Source organism: Macrotis lagotis, chromosome 1, assembly GCF_037893015.1.
Source record: "Macrotis lagotis isolate mMagLag1 chromosome 1, bilby.v1.9.chrom.fasta, whole genome shotgun sequence".
NCBI classification, from domain to species: Eukaryota; Metazoa; Chordata; class Mammalia; order Peramelemorphia; family Peramelidae; genus Macrotis; species Macrotis lagotis.
This window is the reverse complement of record NC_133658.1, coordinates 749,760,015-749,782,246: the sequence shown is the minus strand read 5'-3', so window position 1 is coordinate 749,782,246 and position 22,232 is coordinate 749,760,015. Positions and strand designations below refer to the sequence as shown.

The window sequence follows — 22,232 nt, the reverse complement described above, 5'->3', positions numbered from 1 at the left end:
CAAAAATATTCACAGCAGCTCTGTTTGTAGTGACAAAGAATTGGAAATTGAGGGGATGTCCATTGGTTGGGTAATGGCTAAACAAATTGTGGTATATGTATGTGATGAAACACTATTGTTCTATTAGAAACCAGGAGGATGGAATTTCAGAGAAGCCTGGAAAGACTTGCATGAACTAATACTGAGTGAGATGAGCAGAACCAGAAGAACACTGTATACCATAATAGCAACATAGGGGTGATGATCAACCTTAATGGACTTATTCATTCCATCAGTGCAATTATCAGGGGACAATTTTAGGGTATCTACAACACAGACTACCATCTATATCCAGAAAAAGAACTGCAGAATTGAAATAAAGACCAAGATTATTACCTTCAATTTTTAAAAAAAAATTGTTTTAAGGGGGTGGCTAAGTGGCGCAGTGGATAGAGCACTGGCCCTGGAGTCAGGAGTACCTGGGTTCAAATCCGGTCTCAGACACTTAATTACCTAGCCGTGTGGCCTTGGACAAGCCACTTAACCCCATTGCCTTGCAAAAACCTAAAAAAAAAAATTGCCTTATGTATTATATAATTTTGCTATCTCTAATATTTTATCTCTTCCTCAAGGATATGTTTTTTCAACACATTCAATTATGATCAATGCATAGCATGAAAACAATGTAAATATCAGAGTGCCTTCTGTGGCGGGGGCAGGGAAGGGAGAGTGGGCAAAAATTGTAAGATTCAAAACCTTACAAAAAAATGATAGATAGGAAGACTTCTCCCAGTTTGGTGATTGTTTGATCAATTCCTGCCTTAGTGTCCTGACAAAAATATTTTATATCTTTTAGATATATAAGTACTTTACTTGCTTTTTCAGTAAGTTTCTTTTAACCAACCCAAGTCAACAAATCTTAATCATAGGACCTACCTCATTGGGTTGTTGTGAGATTCAAATGAAGTCATATCTGTAGAGTGCTCAATACAGGGCCTTGTACATTGTATGCACTCTTTAAATGCTTATTCCTTTCTCTTAGGGTTTAAGATTGTATAAATGAATTCACTGAAAGAATGGACTTGTTCCAGAAGTATTTAGGGACAAAAACATTTATTCTGTTAAGGTAACAAAGTAAAGGAATTAAACAGTAATGGAAGTTTAATAAAGTAATTAGGGACAGAATAGTTGACTAATCAGCAACAACTAGCAGGGAATAAGTGGCTTAAAGAGAGTTCAGCATAGAGAGAGAAATTAGGGACGGTTGCAAGGTGATTGCAATGGGGCTAAGGCAAGCAGGGGATAAGGACAGGGTTTATATAGGGGGAACAGCACTTGGCTTTTGCCTTACTCCCACATTCTTGCATGTAGGCCCTGTGCCTTTCAGCCTAATCAATAACCACAAACAGACTCATCTTTGTAATGCATATCTTTTTAATTTATTTTTTCATCTGTATGCACATGTATATTTTTAAGTTACAAAATTTCCTTCCACCCTCCCTTCCAACCCCAATCCCCTCAGCAGTGAAGAGTCAGGTTAGCATTGTACACACACACACACACACACACACACACACACACACACACACACATATTTTTTAGATTTTTCAAGGCAATGGGGTTAAGTGACTTGCCCAAGGCCACACGGCTAGGTAATTATAAAGTGTCTGAGGTCAGATTTGAACGCAGGTACTCCTGACTCCCAAGGCGGGTGCTCTATCTGCTGTGCCACCTAACCGCTCCCATACATACATGTTTTTGATAAACATGTTTACAGATTGGTCATTTTCGGAATAAGGAATTAAGATTATGGGAAAGAGATACATGAGAGATGATTTTCATAAAGTGTTCATTAGATTCTGAAGAGTGTTTTTGTTTTGTTTTGTTTTACTTCCTCTGGATGGGGATAACATTGTCCATAGCTGGTCTAATAGAGGTGTCCTATCTCTCTGAACTGCTGAGAGGAGCTGCTTCCATCTAGGTTGATCATCTCACCATGTTGTTGTTAATGTGTAATATATATCTTTAACAGCCTCCCCTTATACTCTGGAGTCAGGGGAAGAGGGTCTAGGATTGACTCACCTGGAGTCAGCATATAACTTGGAAGATTAAGAGTCAGTCAGGTGGAGGAGGAGTTGGAGAAGAGGCTGAAGTTGCTTTCTGTCATATTAGTGAATTTACATTTGAGAAGAGGGTTAAACTGAACAATGAAAAGCAAGTCAAAGTACCACAGAAAAGGTCAGACAGGCACAGATAATAGTTCTTTAGTATTATAGGAAAGGCTAGACAAATATTTCTCCAATATTTCCTCCTTAAACAAACACCTCAAAGACTATCCCATCAAAAAGGGGTCCTGAGATGCAACTAATTACCCCAATCCTTTCCTTAATTCCTCCTTTATCCTTTTCCTAGCATGTGCTGCTCCCCTATATAAACCCTGTCCGTACCTGCTGCTTGCAACTGCTTCAGCCCCATTGCAATCATCTTGCAACTGTCCCTAATTTCTCTCTGTGTTGGCTCTCTTTAAGTTGCTTATTCCCAGCTAGTTGCTGCTGATCAGGCAACTGTTCTGTCACTAATTCCTAAACTTCCATTACTGTTTAATTCCTTTACTTTGTTACCTTAACAGAATAAATGTTTTTGTCCCTAAATACTTCTGAATCAAGTCCATCCTTTCAGTGAATTCATTTATACAATCTTGAGCCCTACACTAGACCAACCATTAAAATCTTTTCCTTCATCAAAGGGAAGAGAAGGAAATAAACATTTAAAGAGTGCATACAATGTACCAGACCCTGTACAGATATGACTTCATTTCAGTCTCACAACAACCCTATGAAGTAGGTCGTATGAATAAAGATTTGTTGACTTGGATTAGTTAAAAGAAACTTACTGAAAAAGCAAGTAGTACTTGTGTATCTAAAAAAAAAAAATATTTTTGCCTGGACACTAAAGCAGAAACTTCGTTGAGAAACTGTAAGCTCTCTCAATTTCCTTCTTTCTTACCCCAAAATGTCTCCCTCTTTATCCCTTCATTTATTCTTCTTTCTTCCTAGGACAGGAGAAAATATTTTCCTCTATTGCTTTCCATTTTCACCCTTGGTTTGAACTTCTTTCTCTTCTAGGAACTTATTTCATCCATCATTCCTTTTTTCTCTTATTTACTTATCATACTCTTATTTTTTTATGTGAAGCAACATTATATTGTATTATATTTATCATGTATGTCACCACTTCTACTAGATAATAGACTCTGAGGGAATATATAACCTGTGATTTATTCCTCTTTGTTAATCCTCTAGTGCTTAGCAGAATGCATTGCTCATAGTAGATACTCAAATGCACATCACTTGAATACATGAATCAGTTAATTTAATCAAGAAAGCAACAAGTATTTCTTAAGCAACTATTATTTTTTAATCACTGTGCTGGACTTGAAGATATAAATACCAAAACAAACAATAACAATAAAAATCTAGTTCCTATCCTCAAGGAATTTCTATCCATTTAAGATTACTAAAATGAAGTGTAATACTATTATCATATTTACATTCATTCCAAAGAAGATATTAGAAGATCTAGAGTCTAGCTATGTAGTGTTTTTGTGAGAATAGATTACCAATTGAGCATCTTTTATTAAGGTTCTGAGAGAGCATACTATTAGTTAACTGTACCCTTTACTTTCTCTTTTCTTCAGATGATCTGACCCAGTACCTTAGGGACTCTCTAGATGGAGCCAAACTTTTCAGAATAATGAATCCATGTCATTAGTGGTAGGAGAGAGAAAAATCTACTTTGTATTGCAAGAAGAAATAGTTAATCCAAGAATAAGAAAAAAAAGGAGTAAAAGTAGAACACATCAATGAATTTGCTCAGCAATTGGATGGACAACAAATATTAGGCAATAATGAACAATTTATTGGTTCATCAAATAGTTTTCAAACACCTACCATTTATATGAAACTTGCTGAAACTCACCATTGGTTGAGAATCAGATAAATCCTCTTTAGGGAATTTTCATAAAGACAGGAACAGGATTTTATAGGGTGAAAAAGTATGGAGGGATTATGATCTACAAGCAATCAAGATGAACATTTTTTAGGGATCATATCCTTCCTTATACTTACCTCCCTAGTTCCTAAAAATGGTTCTGCTCATAGTAGATAATTATTTGCTGGTTATAAATTAAACTAGGATACTCTAATGTGGACAGCTATTTTTTAAAAATTATGTATTCAATAATATAGTAGGGGCTAACATGGACTTGCGTGTCTATTAACCCTTCTGAACTGCTTTCTATTTTTTTTTATATTTCAAAAATATTTCATTGATTGTTTTCTCCTTTGTAGAAATATCATTATTACTACTACTTCTCTGCCCAAATAAAAGCCCTCCGTACAAGAAATGACTATAAGTAAACAAAATAAGTTCACTTATTTCCTTTTGACTGCAACTATTCAAAGTAGGTACTACAAGTATTATCATTCCTATTTTACAGATGAGAAAACCAAGGCACAGAAGGCAAATGATTCAGGTAAGTTGCAAAGTTGGTATAGCACCAGACCTGGAGTCAGAAAGATCTGAGTACAAATCTGGCCTCAGTCACTTACTAGCTAATGTGACACTGGGCAAGTCACTTAACCCTGTTTGCCTCATTTTCCTCCTCATCTGTAAAATAAGCTGGAAAAGGAAATGGCAAAACATTCTACCATCTTTGTGAAAACCCCAAACGGACCACAAAGAGTTGGACATGACTGAAACAATGGAACAATAGCAGCTTCTGACTTCAAGTATAGTACTTTTTCTAGTATATCCTGAAACAAAAATTGGATTATAATGTTGAAACCTAAATGTTAAAGGGTATAGCCCACCACAGGATAGGCAGACAAAGACAAAAAATCCAGCTCCTTTTTCTGAGATCCCTGTTTATTCAATATAGACAAGGTCAACTAGCCCTGGGAAATAAACCAACTTGTCATACAGTTTCTAAACAGTGAACCTGGCTTGTTACAGATTTGCAAGTTCCTGTCTAAAATTGAAATGATTTTTAATGATTTTGTCTTTACACCAGGACAAATTAAAATTTCAGAAAAAGAAAACAAAAGCAAGTGATGAAATTTCTTAAGCATGTTTGAACTGGTAAACTTTTATTGCTTATAGCAATCCATGAGAGAAAACAGCTGTATCTAGACTTAAGCTGTAAATGATGGAATTTGCTAGTTGAGATTCAAGATTTTGGGATCATGATGAATTTTATTCTGAATTTTGACTTTAGGTATTGTCTAATGGATTATTAAGTCAGTAATCTCCCATTTGGAAGAACTTCTACAGGCTAAAGTCACAAACTACTCAGAGGAAATGTGAACCTAAACTGTCACAGGTAGAGGTGCCCAGAAACAGGCTGAAAGAACAATTTTTGGTCTCAGTCCAAGACAGGTTCCTTCTGGCTCAATTTCTCCACTGTGCTTCTTGAAAAGGAGTTTTTCCCACCTGTTATAACTGAGTCTTGACTTCCTGGCTGACTGTTGTGACACCTACCTAAAATCTAAAAGTTAAGGATGTTTGATCCTGAGATACACACACACACACACACACATACACACACACACACACACACACAATAGTTGTGATATGAGACCTTTATCTGAGTAACTATATATATACATATATACATATATATATATATATATATATTGTTGTTCAACATTTAGGTTTCAACACACAATAGTTGTGATATGAGACCTTTATCTGAGTAACTGTATATATATATATATATATATATGTGTGTTGTGTGTGTGTGTGTGTGTGTGTGTGTGTGTGTGTGTGTGTGTGTGTGTGTGTTGAGTTACTGAGTTACCAAGGACTAATTTGACTTTGTTTCAATTATGTCCCAGTTTTTTCTCTCATTAGCAGATGTCCACAATCAGAGCAAGTAGTCAACGAAAGACATGGTGCATGCTCAATATGCCCTTGTACTACACAGTATTCCTCTACATACTGTTAAGACCAATCTTGCCTAGATTAGGTAACTATTACATGATATTTGCTAAATACTTTGATTCAGCTACCAAAGTCATGGGATACTATTTTGTTATCCACACTTCTCTGCATTGCTATTGTTGTTTTCTTTTCTGCTGTTGTTGTGAGCATATTATCAACTCCCCATTGGTTGGACTCCGAATTGAGTGAATAATGAAAAAAGTCACAAGTTGAAGACCTTTATTTTCTCTTCAAGAGGAAAATGGTCTTTAATGACCTCCGCTAAGTACTCCATAGTACTTTTGTTTTTGCTGGTCCTCTTATTTGTCATCTACTTTGTTCTGCAAAACCACTGATACATGTGGCCCTTGGTCATGTCCTAGTTACTCCTTACTATTCAAACGTTCTCTAGGCCCTTCCACACAATATTATTGCAAAATGACTGTCTCATATCAAAACTCTTACTGCTGTTCACACCCTGTTTCACTGGATTAAGCTGCAACCTCCTTTTGATCCACAAGCCACCACTGATCTTCCTGTACCTCCTGCAGAAAGCAGCCTCTGAAGACTGGGCCATTATACCTAGTCTCAAGAAGTATCCCCTTTCTATTTTGCAGCTAGAAATTCCCATCTTGGTGTGTTGTTAGAAACCCTCCAAGGATGAGGTGGGGTTAGTAACCCTTTGTTCAGAAATGCTACTCAATCTCCCATAGTCTTTGCAGGCAAGGGACTTTCCTTAGACCTGTGCAAGTACTATTGCTCTGCCATCTAACTGACCCTAATCACTAACTGACCCTAATTCCAAAATAATTAAAACAAAAGGCTGAGGGGCGGCTAGGTGTGGTAGTGGATAAAGCACCAGCCTTGGAGTCTGGAGTACCTGGGTTCAAATCCTGTCTCAGACACTTAAGAATTACCTAGCTGTGTGGCCTTGGGCAAGCCACTTAACTCCATTTGCCTTGCAAAAACCGAAAAAAAAACAAAAACAAAAACAAAAGGCTGGAATGTTAGATCCAATTCTGGGTTTCACTCTTGCCCAGGTGAATTCAGTTGAGTAACCTTTCCTGAGAAAAGGAATCTTAACCTCCATAGAAACTTCAAACAACTCCTAATCTCACCTTGTTGATCTTAAACAATTCACAACTTCCATGGAGACTCTAAGTGACTCTCAGTCCCTATGGAAACCATACCACCCAGCTTCCTATATACCATACCTTATACAAAGGGTGCTCCCTAATTACCCAAGGCTGGAGTCTGTTTTGACTCAACCCTAAATGCTTTCTTTTAATAAACAGTTTTACATACTATTTCCCTCCATTGCTATCCTCCTCAAACCTCAGGTCTCACCTTTTGAACTTTCACTTTTAAAAGGCTAAAAGAAGAGGTTTGAGGAGGGAGAAAATATTCTCTAAAAAAAAAAGTCAAGAAAATTTCTCTAGAACCAAGAATTCATCTCTGCTGTAAAAAATGAAACCAATTGGGAAAGCCTATTCTTTCCATTGTGGCCATGCTGAACTACAGTGAGTCCACATGCTAACAGGGCTACCATAATGTGTAGGCAGACTGGAGCTGTGATGCTTGAGAAAGAACATGGACACAGGGCTACCATAATGTGTAGGCAGACTGGAGCTGTGATGCTTGAGAAAGAACGTGGACTTGGAGTCGGAAAATCTAAATTTGATTTCTATCACTGTGTGATCTTGGTCAGATCTCTTAACTTTTCTTGTCACATTTGAAAATTCAATTCAATAAATATTGTCTAGTACTATCAGACATTGAGGTTAGTTTTGAAGATACAAAAAGAAGAAAAAGACACTCCCAGCCCTCAAACATCTTACACTGTAATGGAGGAGATAGCATACCAACAAACATATACAAGATAAATAAGACAATTAAAAAGGAGAAAAGCATGAGAATTAAGAATGATTAAGGATGACTTGCTATAAGAAGGTAGGTTTTACTTAGGACTTAAGCCTAGGAGGTCAGTAGTCCAAGGGTGTAGGAAGAATGTTCCAGATATGGAGAAAGCCAGAGAAAATGCCAGAAGCAGAGAAATGGATGTCTTATTAGAGGAAAAACCAAAAGGATAGTGTCACTGGGTGGAGGAGCAGGTGTTGGAGATGAAGGTATTAAAAAACTGGACAAGTAGGAGGGGACTAGGTTATTCATAAAAGTCTTTGAATGCCAATCAGAGCATTTTGCATTTGCTCTTGAAGGCAATAAGGAGCCACTGGAGTTTATTGAATAGGGCAGTGACACCGTCAGACCCACATCTTAGGAAAATCATTTTAGTGACTGGTTGAAGAATGAAATGAATTGGGAAGGAACTAGGGGCAGGCAGACTTGCCAGTAGACTCCTGCAGTAATCAAGGCTATGTATTGGAAGTGGTAATAATGTCAGAGAAGAGTCTAAATGAGAACTCCTCCTGGATCCTCCAGTTAAGGATACTGAAGGTAGTCATGCCATCATTTTCCAACTGACTGACCTCCTGGATTTGTCAGTCTCCAGAAACCCTTCATCCTACAATATCACATCAACTCTTAAACTTGCATCTCATTGGCATCCTCTGCCCCTTATGCCCCTCCCTCATGCTGAATAGACAGGATGGTCTGAGGACATCTTCCCATTAGATGGCAGGACTTCATCCTGCTTCTGCCTAATGTCCTCCCTTCCCCTTTTTCTTTAGTTTCTTTTTATGTGTTGTCTTCTCCCATTAGATTGTAAGCTCCTAGAGGGCAGGACTGTTTTTTGCCTTTTTTTTTTGTATCCCCCAGTACTTGGCACAGTGCCTATATAGTAGTACTTAATAAATATTTATTTACTGACTAAATGTATCATTGAATGAACATGTACTTAAAGCATTAACTTATTCACAAACCTTGCCATTGTGCCTGCTTAAATTATTATTTTCCTCTAACTGGGGGGTGGTGATCTGGGGAGACTGACAAAGCAATTTTCAATAATTTTTGTCATTCACTAGGAGCATCAGGCAGTGATGATATAGCCTTTCATTTTATTGATTTCTTTTTAATGGTGTAACTTTCTTATAAGGATGTTCTTTGAAATTTATTGTAGTATATGGTATGAGATGCTAGTCTAACCCCCCCCCCTTTTTTGTGAATCTTCTTTTTAGCGTTTGACAGACAACATGCCATAAGACAGGATAAATGGGTATGGAATTCATTCCCTGGCTTCCAGGGTTGTCTGCTTTTCTTTCCTTCTGCTAGTCTGACTTTCTGACAATGCTGAGCATATCTGTAGACAAGAAATGGCTGCTGTTGGATTGGAACTCCTCTTATTCCATCATGACATAGACCAGAGACAACAGAGACTGACTATTGTAGCTTATCATGTGGTGACTGGGGACTGATGGAGGCTAGGGCAGATGGGGAGGTTCTGAGCCTAGAACTAGGAAGGAAGTGTAAGCCAGGACAAGAAGGGATCCTGGGCACCAAGACTGCCAACTGGCATGTTTCTAGAAATTCTGATGAATTGAGAAGGGGAGACTGATTTCCCATGTTCTTCTCCTCCCATTGTCTGGTATCCAGAAAGGGGATCTGGATATAGACAAAGTCCTCTCTTATTCATTTTCATAAGCTGTGGGTACAGGATTTGGGGATTTTAAACTTCTGAGATCTAGGAGAGCAAATGGGAAGAGGTTGATGAGATGGTTGTAGGAGCACTGAACTTATTTACTTTCTATTTTTGTTATGTTTAATATACTATATGATCACAGTATATTAAGAATCTGAATTTGGTAGATGTAAGGGAAATCATGATAGAAAGAGGAGGATTTTGAGGTCCCCAGAGCTATCTCTCGACCATAGATGACATATTTTTACATTCTGAATAATACATTTTCTCCCCTAGCTTAGGTAGCAGTCAAGTTGTCTTTAGGCTGGGTGTCCTCTGGTGGTTGGTAGGGATATTACATTTTTTGGAAGGTCATCCCACCCAGGCATCCCACAAACCCGGAAGACACTGTTTACTACTGGGCTGATGACTCAAGTTGAGTATCCCTTGGGGAGTATCTCAGATAATGTACTGCCTTACTAGAAATCAATATAATGACACATCCTTTTTTTTATGTTTAGAGGAAGCAATTGATTTGGACTACTTGGGCTATGAAGAGTATCAAATGTACTACAAACTTACTATCTATAAAGTACTGTATGCACAAGTTATCACTATTAAGTAGACAAGAGTGGTGAGATTAGGGCATTAGAACAATAGGGAAGACTGTCCTGCCCTAAAATGCTTCTCTCACAGGTCTGCTCCTGATGCCTAAAATTCTATGGAAATCATAAGACTGTGGATTTGGAACTGGAAACATTATTTTGAGTCAGTGCAATTATTCCAATAGGATAAGTGTTCTGTTTTATTTGTCCTTTCTAACCTTGGTTAGCTTTGTTTTTGTTGTTGTTTTTGGTACCATGGTTAGTTTTGGGTAGACTTCAACAGGACAAAATAAAGAGCTGGGGATAGATTGCAGTCTATCAATCACAATGCCTTTGGTGGCATAGTGAAGAGCTCTAGGCAGTCAGAGAGGTTACTGGACAGCAGTTGGATAGTGCAGTATAAGCACACAAGAGATGGACATTGAGAGGAAGACATGAAGGGAACAAGACAAATTTTATTTAGTTTGCAGTTTGACCTAGAGTGGGCACTGAAGACAAAGACTTGTAGCTGATGCATTAAATTGATGGAGACTTACAGGAGCAAAATAATTACTCACTATAAAGTGTCTAGAAATTGCTATGAGATTGGCTTCTGAACTTTATTGAGAGAAAATCTTGGTTGGAGAGGAGCTTATTGAGAAATTCAGAAATCTCTGAGGCTGCTGGATGACACTAGAGGTCATATGAAGTTATGAAATGAGGTTGTGTCCGGGTATATCAGAAGCTGTCCCTGGCTGACATCATGGGAGGAGCTTGTTCTTGGGAATAATTTGTCAAGGTCTTGATCAAGGTCAAAATAGCCAAGTGGAAGATATTGTTAGTGAGAAGTATGGACTCATTGGTACCAGAGTTCTTTAAATCTCTAATATTAGCCATAGAGGTCCCCTACTACATTTCATTCCTCTATCTACTACATCCAAAACAAATGAATGTATCTTGTCTTCTACCTTGCTCCTTACACGCAATTAGAGTGGAACTATAGGGTGCCAGAAAGGAACTGGTGTAAGTAAGAAGGCATGGGACTAGAAGGTTGTGGTCCCAGCTCTGCTTCCATCTGATTGTGAGCTTGGAAAAGACCTTTCATTTCTTTATCTATTAAATGGGAGGGGAGTAGGGTCCTTCCAACTCAAAAATTTAATTAAATGGGATCTTTTTCCTTAAGTGTGATAGTTTCCTGTTTACCTTTTCTTTTTTTTCTCTATAGACTCCAAAGATTACCCCCTTGACCTCTGTTCTCTTAGAGCCTCCGAATTAGCTGTCAACTAGGTTTCTAGATCTTTTCCCTTTCCTCTCTTGAATTCAAGTAAGAATTCTAATCTTTTGGATTTTTTTTCCTGCTAGAAATTTCAGGGAAACAGATAGGAATAAAATAACCAATAACAGAATTTAAGAAAATCTTAAAATTCTTAATAAGTTGTACCTTTCTTCCACAAATAATTGCCAGTGCTGTTAATAATTTTTTTAAAAGACCCCAAAATGAGAAGGAAATCATCAGATGTTTGGAATTTTGAAACATTTTATTTGAATTTAGTTTAAGAGATAGAACAAGGAAATAGTGTTAGTTTATGGCTCATAGAGCTTATATGATATGGAGTATAAAACATGTTGTTCACTTGTGTCTGACAATTTTGTGATCACATTTGGTGTTTTTTAGGCAACGATTTCCTTTTCCAGAAATGGAGGCAAACAGGTTTAAGTGACTTGCCCACAACTAGTAATGTCTGAGACCAGATTTCAGCTCAGTAAGATGAGTTTTCTGGACTCCAGGTCATTTCCTGACTCCTGGCCTAACACTTCTATCTACCAGGTCACCACAGAATCTTCCTAAACTTCAGATTTTCATCATGATATAACTGAAAGAATTGGTGTTAGGGGAAAAGTGAGAGATTCATTTGATTAAACAGCCAAAGGGAAAGAATGTGTTCTGAACTTAACTTTTTTATTATTTAAATTTTCTTATACATTTTTTAAAAAAGATAACAAGCTCTTCTCAGGAAATATATCCCCTTTTCCCAAACCAGGTAACAGAAAAAACTTATCCTTCAGCTTTGATAGAATAGTCCAATATTGACCTTTGTATTTAACCATAGTTGGTTTTATTAAATCATTTGATCCATACAATAACTCTGTGACATAAATGCTATTATTATTATTCCCATTTTACAGAAGAAAAAACTGAGACAAACAAAGGATAATTGACTTGCCTAGGGTCACATAGCTAGCAAGTTTCTGATGAGAGGTCTGAACTTGGGTCCTTCTGACACCAGACCCAATCCTCTATCCATTGAGTTGCCCCAACATCTCTCAACAAGACTTTACTTACATTGTTGCAGTTACTGTGTATGTTCTTTTGGTTCTGCTTTCTTCTGAATTACTTTATACAAGTCTCATATTTTTTGAGTTGTTCATATTTGTAATCCCTTATTATGTCATTTCCTAATTCTTATTGCTCATTTATTCCTAGAATTTGGGGTACTTATTTTTCTCTTCTTTCTTCTTTTTTAAAAATTAATTCTATCTTTTTCAATTACCAAGCATTTTTTTTCCCCTGTTGCTCCACCCCTTGTAATAGAAAAGAAAGAGATAGGAAGAAAAAAGAAAACCTCTGTAACAAATAAGCGAAGACAAGAAAAATAAATTCCTTCATTGGCTACATTCCAAAATTTGTCTCATTAGGCATCACATTTCTTTGGGAGGTGGGTAGGATGTTTCATCATCAGTCTTCTGGAATCATGGTTGATATTTGCATTGATCATAATTCTTTCAAAGTTGTTTGACTTTATAATGTTGTTTTTGTGTAAATTGTGTCATCCTGGTTTTCCTCATTTCATTCAGTATCAATTCACACAAGTCCTAACATGTTTCTCTAAAACAATCCTTTTCACAGTGTCTTATGGCACAATAATCTTAAGCAACTTGGAACAATGCCTCCAAATTTAACTAAACTGTATATACCTTTTCTTTCCCAGCAAGACCCAGCAATTTTGGATTGGATAGAATCCAAAGAAATCAAAGAAAGAGGAAAAGTTGCTATATGTACAAAGATATTAATAGTAATTTTTCTTGTCATGCCAAAGAATTGGAAACTAAAGAAATACTCATCAATTGAGGAATGATGCTACAGATTATGATATGAATAAAATAGAAAACTATTGTGTTGTAAGAAATAATGTAGGGGGCAGTTAGGGAGTTTGCTGGTCACCTTTACTGTCCTATCCTGAGGGATCTAAAAGTTGGCTGAAAGAGAAAAAAATAGAGGGACCTAATGGAGTCGAGATTTCCAAGTATCAATCTTATGAGTAAAAAAAAAAAGTCAGGGACTAAGAAAAAAATCAAGTATAACTACATTAATATGCTTAAGAAAAACAGAGGTAAGTATCTAGAAGCAAATTGACCTCATAGATAAAGTACAGGGCCACAAAGTAAAGAGACTTTGGTTTGAATGCTGCATTAGATACTTAGTGTTACCATGGATAAGACATTAATCTGAGGGATGATGATGATATTTGTACTACCTCCCCATAGAATTTGTCACACAACAAACTAGACAGTATTAGCAAATCTGCCAAAGGTTGAAGACCTGGAAAGGCTTCTATGAAATAATATAGAATGAAGTGATAAGAAATGGGAAAACAATGTATATTATGACAACTTTGTAAAACTGAAGAAATTTGAATTGTTTAAGAACTTGGATCAGTGATCAACAATGATTCAAGAGAACTGATAATGAAGAATACCACTTACCTCTTGATAAAGAAAGGGGCTAAATACACAAAATGAGATATACATAACTTGGCCATAGTCAATATTTGTTTTTTGTTTTTGTTTTTGTTTTTGTTTTTTTTCAGTGTGTGAGAGAGGTGGCAAGGAAGAATAAAATGGAAAAATAATAAAAAACCTTTCCTCTACCATACTTTGTTAAGTCTTTCAATAAGTAATGATTGTCTCCTTAGTTTCCAGTTGGCACTGGGGGAAAAATTACTATAAAAAATTTTTGTGCATATAGGACCTTTTTATTTTCTTTGATCTCTTTGGAGCATAGAATTGATATCAATGGGTTAAAAGATATACACAGTTTAGCAATCAACCCCCCCTTTTTATTATTATAAATAATGTGATTATGGATATTACTTTTACAAATTTATCTTTTCTTGCTAGTTTTAACCTACTTGGAATATATTCCCAGTAATATAATATCTGGGTCAAAGAGTATGAGCAATTTAGTAATTTTTCTTGCATAATTCTGAATTGTTTTCCAGAGTAATTGAACCAACTCATAGCTTCAATAGGAATGAATGATTGCTTGTTTTCCCACATCGCATTTAACAATTAGTTTTCCATTTTTTCTCCTATCTTTGCTAGCTTTTCTCATTTTTTGATATGAGGTGATCAACCTGAATGTTGTTTTAATTGTTAGTGATTTTAAACATTTTTTAAAGTTAGGTATTGATAACTTCTTTTTCTTTTTTGAAAACTCTTTGTTCATTTGGATTAATCATTTGGAGGAGTTACCTTTAATCTTATACGGTTTATGTTAATTTTCTATATATTTTGGATGATAGACTTTTAGCTAAGGTACAGTGCAGATTCCCTCATTCCTCCCAACTCATATTCTTTCTGCTACTCCCATTCTGGTTGAATTGATTTTATTTGTACAGCACTTTTAAAATTTTTACAAAATAGAAGTCATCTATTGTTTTAGGAGAGTCTCTTCCCCAGGAGTCTCTGTTCTTGGATTTATCAAATACCAGACTGCTATACCTATTTCTTTCTTTCTAGTCTTTGCTTATCTAGTCTTTTCCATTGATAATCTTTTTTTTTTTTTTTACATCCAGGAGCAAACAATTTATTTAAAAATGTTTTATTGATATTATTAAAAAAAATCACTGTCACTTTCCAATCACTACCCCCCTTGGATAATTAAGCAACATCTTGGCCTTGTTTGGTAATGTGTGCCATCATTTTTTTTTTAGGTTTTTGCAAGGCAAATGAGGTTAAGTGGCTTGCCCAAGGCCACACAGCTAGGTAATTATTAAGTGTCTGAGACCGGATTTGATCCAGGTACTCCTGACTCCAGGGCTGGTGCTTTATCCACTACGCCACCTAGCCGCCCCTGTGCCATCATTTTGCATTTATATTTTTCCGCTTCTCTCATTTGAGGCAAGAGATCTATCTCATCATCAGACAATTTAGATAATTATTACTTTGTAATATTGTTTTAATACAAATAATCCTAAGTTCTTTGGCTTTCTACTTTTGTTTTGAATTTGCTGAAACATATTTACACATTGAAATCAAAAGTCTTCAATCTTTGGCAAGTTTGCTAGTACTATCTAGTTTGATGTGTGACAAATGGCATGACAATTATTCACTTTTCTTCCATACAACAGTCCTATGGGGAGGTAGTACAAATATCATCATCATCACCATCATCATCATCATCATCATCATCATCATCATCATCATTATCATCATCACATCAGATCACATCACATCATTCCTCCTTTACAGATGAGGAAACTGATACAGTCAGATAAATGACTTATCTGTAGTAACGCTAAGTATCTAATGCAACATTCAAACACAGGTCTCTTGACTTTGTGGTCCTGTACTTTATCCATGAGGTCAATTTGGTTCTAGATACTTAGCTCTGTTTTTTTTAGGCATATGAATGTAGTTATACTTGGTTTTTTTCTTAGTCCCTGAGTTTTTTTTTTTATTCTTAAGATTGGTACTTAAAAATCTTGACTCTGTTATGTCCTCACTTTATTTTTTTCTTTCAGCAAACTTTTAGATCCCTCAGGATGGGACAAAAAAACTAACCAGCAGACTCCCTAAAAGCTCAAGTGATATTGATTTGCCTTTCAGAGTAAACACAGACTTTATTGTTATTAATTTTCACAAAGAGGTCAATCCTAAATCATTCATTGACTATACTTCTTTGTTTAGGGGTCAATTCAGTAATATTTATAAAATGGAACCATTTATCAAAAAATGGAGCGATTCCAGGCCCAAGGGGAGTACAAAGTTAAAATTCATGGAGCTTGGGGCTGCTAGGTGGCGCAGTGGATAAAGCACCAGCGCTGGAGTCAGGAGTACCTGGGTTCAAATCCGGTCTCAGACACTTAATAATTACCTGGCTGTGTGGCCTTGGGCAAGCCACTTAACCCCATTTGCCTTGCAAAAACCTAAAAAAAAATTCATAGAGCTTACAAACTGCTATAGACTAGAAGAGGGGGTCAAAAGTGGGGGTATATCTGGGAAGTGGTTTGGTGTGGTTAGAAATGAGGAACCTTGGGCTTGGGAGCAGTGAGAATTAAGTCTAGAGAGGTGGTTTAGAGCCAGATTGCAAAGGACCTTGAGAACCAGGCTGAGGATTTTAGACTTTATTCAGGAAGCAGTGGGGAGCCATCGAATATTTCTGAATAAGAAGTCAATGTGATTATTGTAGTGCTGGGGTTCTGAACCTTTTCTCAGGATTGGGAAGGAAGTAGCATTTGAGGTAGGAAATGAGATCTTGGTGTTATTGGTATTTTTATTCCTAAGAAAGGCAATTACAGGATCAAGGCTGCTCATAGGAGAACCCAGTCTTTGATCAACCTAGATTGTAAGAGGAAGAGCAATGGATGAGAAGGCAGATGACCCAAGGTCCAAGCTGGTATAGTTTAGGAGGGTTATTTGGCCTGTTTGGACCTCAGTTGCTTCTTGTGTCAAATGAGGAGGTTGGATCAGTTGCTGTCTCCCTAAGGCTCTTTTCTAGTTTTAAATCCTGACCCTTGAATGAGGGTGATGGCTAGAACATGGCAGGCTTTGGGTGGGGCTCACTTCAGAGGATATGTTGCAAGAGGCACCAAGCTGAGAGAGAGTCTTCCAAAGGCAAGTTTGCTGCCGGGCTCCTTGTCTCTCACTTAAAATTCATGGCTCACATTGCTGTTCTCTGTGATACAAACCAGCTGCTCCTTCTAGGCAGGGAACCTCGGTGTCTACATTTTAGGCAGAGCCTTGGTTATAATTCCATGTCAGAGCCCTTTCCATAGAAATATACAGGAATGTAGATAAGGATTTCTGCTGCCTAACAAACACAGTCCTTATCTCTGACCAAGGTGAAAGGTATCCTTCCTGGGAAGATCCTATTACTGCCTCACATGCCTAAAACTCACTGGAGATGAATGGCAGTTGATGCTGAGACTGAATGTTAAAACATAATCATGGTGGCTGCTAGATGGCACAGTGGATAGATCACTATGCCTGGAATTAGGAAGACCTGAATTCAAATCAGACTTCAGACATATAGTAGCTATGTGTACCTGGGCATGTCACTTAACCCTGTTTATCTCAGTTTCCCCATCTATTATAAAAATGAGTTGGAGAGGAAAATGACAAACCACTCCAGTATTTTTGTGAAGAAAAGAATTGGATACTACTAAATGACAAAAAAGACTTCCTTTCCTGGAACTTGTCTTATGGTTTAAAAAGTGCTGAAAGATCCTACTTCCATCAACCAAGAGTATCCCACCCTGCATTCAGAGAAGTGCCAAAGGTCACCTGCAATTAAAGAGTCCTGGCCTGTACCCGATCCAATCTCAGCTTTGCTACTAATAAATAGCTGTGTCACCATGAGCAAGTTGCTTCCTCCTGTGGGTTTCCGTTTTCTCCTCTGTAAAGCAAAGTGGAACCAGTTGTTAACTTGAGAATGTTTCTGTTTACTTCCAGCTCTAATGTTCCATGATTAAGCTCTATGAAATTCTGACCATTAAGAGTCATTACTCTTTCTCATAGTGAGACGGGGAAGGGGTGAGTTCTGAGCATGGGATACTCATTGCTGAAGATGGCTAAGTGGAATGGTGCTAGGGTGGCCAGAATTGGAACAAAACATCTGTACACCAGAATGAAGGTTTGAAAATCTTGCACACTAATTGTTACTCTTCATTAGAGTCTTTGCACCTGGTCACTATAATAAATAGACTTGATTTACCACAAAGAAAACAGCTTTTTGCCACAGAAAGAGGATTTTCCTGGATTTAAAATTTATGTGCAGATATAGAAGGAATTTTAAGTGCCCAAAGAATTTTTACAAATTATGGCTATTGTCTATTTTGTTGTTTTCTAGTCCTAGCTCTGAGGGTGAAGACCACTGGAGGATGTCCTACCTAAACCAGGGGGCAATATGAAGACATTGTTTACCTGGAGATTGATTCAAAAAAGGAGGCATCATCTGAAAGGGAAAATGGTAGGGGCTGAAGAGAGGTACTCAAGGCAAGTCCTAAATGTCAGGTGTGCTACTTAAAGATAACAGTTCCCTAAACCTCTTCTGTAGACCAGTTTCATTAATTAATCATTAATTAATTCATATGTCAAAGCACTGAGACCTGGGTGGATGCAGAATCAAGAATCTTGGGGTTTGAATTGTACTTCAGATATTTACTAGCAGTATTACCATGGAGAAGCTAATAACTTCTTAGTGCCTCATTTTTCTCAACTATAAAGTCAGGATAATATTTGTACCACTTACTTTACAGTATTGTTTTAAGTACCTACTGTGTAATCCTCTGCTAGGTATTAGAGGAGACATACAACACATGTTCTCTTGGTAGCACCTGCTATGCACAGCTGGGTGGTATAGTAGATTGAGTGTTGGGTCTGGAATTGAAAGACTCTTCTTTCTGAGTTCATCTGGTCTCTGACACTTACTAGCTATGTGACCTTAGGCAAGTTACTTAACTGTTTGGTTCAGTTTCCTCATCTGTAAAATGTGCTGAAAAGGGAAATGACAAACCACTCTAGTTTCTCTCCCAAGAAAATTCCAAAATGGAATCACAAAGAGTTGGACATAACTGAAATGACTGAAGAACAACATTGTAATGCTAATTCACAATGTTATATGATATAAAGCTATGAAGCAAAGTATTTTGTGAGAACCCAGGGGAAAAGCTGGAATCAAACATAGGTGGGGTAGTGAGCTCACCACCATAGTGGGATGATTGAGTTGCGCTTTAAAGGATGGAAAATGGTCAATAAGAAAAGAGTGTGAAAGTCTAGGTATACTGTCAATCATTCAGTAATTATTTTACTATGTCAGGCTAAGGTATGGAGGTATTAAACAGTGGGAGGTGAGGGGTGAATGATATGAAATGAGTCTTTAAAGGGGGTGACACCAGATCCTAGAGATCCTTGAGTGCTAAACAGTGCTGTCAGTTAATAGTGTCCTACTTATCTTCTGTTTCAGAAACTTTATCAAGTGTTTCATAAGAGGGATGGCTAGGTGGTGCAGTGCATAGAACACCAGCCTTGGAGTCAGGAGTACCTGAGTTCAAATGTGGCCTCAGACACTTAATAATTACCTAGCTGTGTGGCCTGGGGCAAGCCACTTAACCCCATTGCCTAGCAAAAATCTAAAAGAAAAAGTGTTTCATGAGTATGTAGGATGCCATCGAAAATCAGAAAGTCTTCTGTAACTGTTATTTCTGTGTGTAACTGTTACTCAGACTGCAGGCAAAGGGGCTGCAAAAGAGGCTTTCATTTGCAGTGAGAAAAGAAAACTTGAGCCTTTGAGTCAGCTTCCTCCAAAAGAGAACGAGAAGTCCTAGAAGTGAGGGAAAAGCCAAGGCTAAGACTGAAGCTTTGAGCTTGTGGAAGGGTCAGCTTTTTTCCATCTTGAAGTCAGGGAAAAAGCTGACCAGGAAAAGGTAAAAGGGAAGATCTAAATGAAGCTCTTCACTGCTAGGGAGCTCAGTAGAGGTCCTGAACCTTAGTCTTGATCTTTCTGAACCTTAGTCTTGATCTTTCTGAACCTTAGTCTTGATCTTTCTTCTCAGTCATTAGCAAAGAGCCTTGCCTCTGATATAGCTCCCCATGAAAAGCTATTGTTTACTAAATAGTACCTAGAATGATGGATACAACAAAATGAGCAACCACTCAGGAGCAGGCATCATCCTAGTTGGCATCATCATGAGCAGCAGCAACAAAACATCATCATCATCAGTAAGTGCCTAATTGCATTTGGCTCAGTGAGTAACAAAGTGAACTAGACAAACATAATCAGTGCCTGCTCTGAAGATTACAAAATGTAAGACAAAGATATATCTTTAAAATTGCCTTTTGTTTATGAAGTTGCTACCACCAGTAAGACCCTAATAGGCTGTTGTTGTTTTTTCTTGGTGATGAGAAATCATTTGTGACTTTTCTATAGCATTTTAAGATTTATAATGACAGCCCCATGAAAGGGTCCTGGAGTCATTCTCATTTTGGAGGGGAGACGGATTTGGGGACACACTGGCAGAAGTAATAAAACTGAGCTATGAACCCAGGTCTCCTGATTTCAGACCTGACCTTTTTTCGACTAGTATTAGAGGTAGGTTTATATGAATGAAGAAGTATTCTTTTAATGCTAAGTGCCAAGGCTACAAAAACAAAAATAAAATAAATCTTGACCTCAGAGAGTTTACATTCTATTAGAGGATACCAAATGTGCATATATCATCACAAAAAATAAGTACAATATTATTTTTTAGTTTTTTTTTTTTGCAAAGCAATGGGGTTTTTTGCAAGGCAATGTATGGCTTGCCCAAGACCACACAGCAGGGTAATTATTAAGTGTTTGAGGCCAGATTTGAAGTAAGGTCCTCCTAACTCCAGGGCCGGTGCTCTATCCACCGTGCCACCCAGCCACCCCAAAATTACTTTTGATAGGAAAGACACTAGTATTTGGGGGGTTAGGAAAGGCTTCATGTACATGTACACGTAACTTTCCACTATAAGGTAGTATCCCATCTACATTTATACCTTTCTCCCCTGCTCTAGAGCATTGATTCCTTTTGATTCTTGCTAGACAAGTGCCTGGGATTGTTGTGAAGATCCAATGAGATATTATTTGTAAAACCCTTAACTTGGGACAATATTTGTCCCCACTTCTCCTTTCCCTGGGGTTAGAAGTAAAACCCTAGAAGATTTTTTTAGGTCCCCTTCCCCAATAAGGAGGCCTATTAGTTCTACTAATTTTTTTTATCTACTTTTTTTTTGGGGGGGTAAAAGGTAATGGGGTTAAGTGACTTATCCAAAGTCACACAGCTAGGTAATTATTAAGTATCTGAGTCCTCCTGATTCCAGGGCTGGTGCTCTATCCATTGTGCCACCTAGTTGTCCCTACTCCATTTTTTTTAAAAAAGCATCTTGCTTTAATCCAACCAAATTAAACAGAATACAAAATAAGAAAGACAACCCAAAAATAAATCTTTGTGTAAAGAACATTCACACAGTGATCAGTTCTAGTTACAGTTCTCCATCCAGATCTCCAAACTGTACTCTTGACTCTTTAGTCTTTCTCTTCTACATCATAGAAAATTCTTCATCCTTGAAGATCACTCTCCAAAAGTGCCCTCAATTTTGGGTCCTTTCCCTCTGATTATCCCAGAACCTCCTCCATTTTAAGGAAGACACCCCAGGTCAGGGGTGTCTTCAGGCTACACTCCTGACCCTAGTCTTTCTCTACTATGCCCCTTTACTTTTCAGTTCTTACCTGCAGTCTTCCCTTATTAGAATGTAAACTCCCTGAGACTAGGATCTTTAATTTTCTGCTAGTCTTAGTATTCTCAACACTTAGCATGGAGCCTGGCTCTTTGTAGGTACTTAAAAAAAGACTAAGAGAAAATATTTGCAACATTTATTGGTTGATGATGAGCACTTTTTTGAGAGTTCCATCTTCAGATTGAATTGGAGTGAGAGAAAATGGCCAGCTCTTCTCTGGTCAGCCTAAGAGAGTGTCATGATGGAGTTAGGATTTGAGAGTCTTTTTAAATGACTGGAGAAGATGCCAACTGTGAAGTGTGGTGCAAAATGACATTATGGTTTCATCCTTTAGATATCTGTAGGAATTAGACTGCCAAAGGAGAGCTTTGTTTTCTGGTATATGGGTGGACAGATCTACTCCTGGATTTTACAATAAAGATCTCTTCCTGGCCATTTACTTTCATTCTACATGAATGTGAGACAGCTGGCTTAACCCAGTGAACAGTGACAGGTCTCTCCTCATTGCCAAACCCATTAGAATATCCCATCAATCTGTCCTAGAGCCTCCCACCCTCTCAGGTTTGACAGTA

At 37.5% G+C, this 22,232-nt stretch overlaps 1 long non-coding RNA gene across 2 annotated transcripts in view; it reads left to right on the top strand.

Annotated features, from left to right (window-relative positions):
• Nucleotides 1-3,418: 3,418 nt before the first annotated feature.
• The window catches only part of LOC141508042 (uncharacterized), a 90,041-nt gene continuing 71,227 nt past the window's right edge, over nucleotides 3,419-22,232 (top strand). For both annotated transcript variants that reach the window (XR_012474328.1, XR_012474327.1), the window contains exon 1: nucleotides 3,419-4,513. This is a non-coding gene — a long non-coding RNA (uncharacterized LOC141508042). The remainder of the gene's footprint in view (nucleotides 4,514-22,232) is intronic.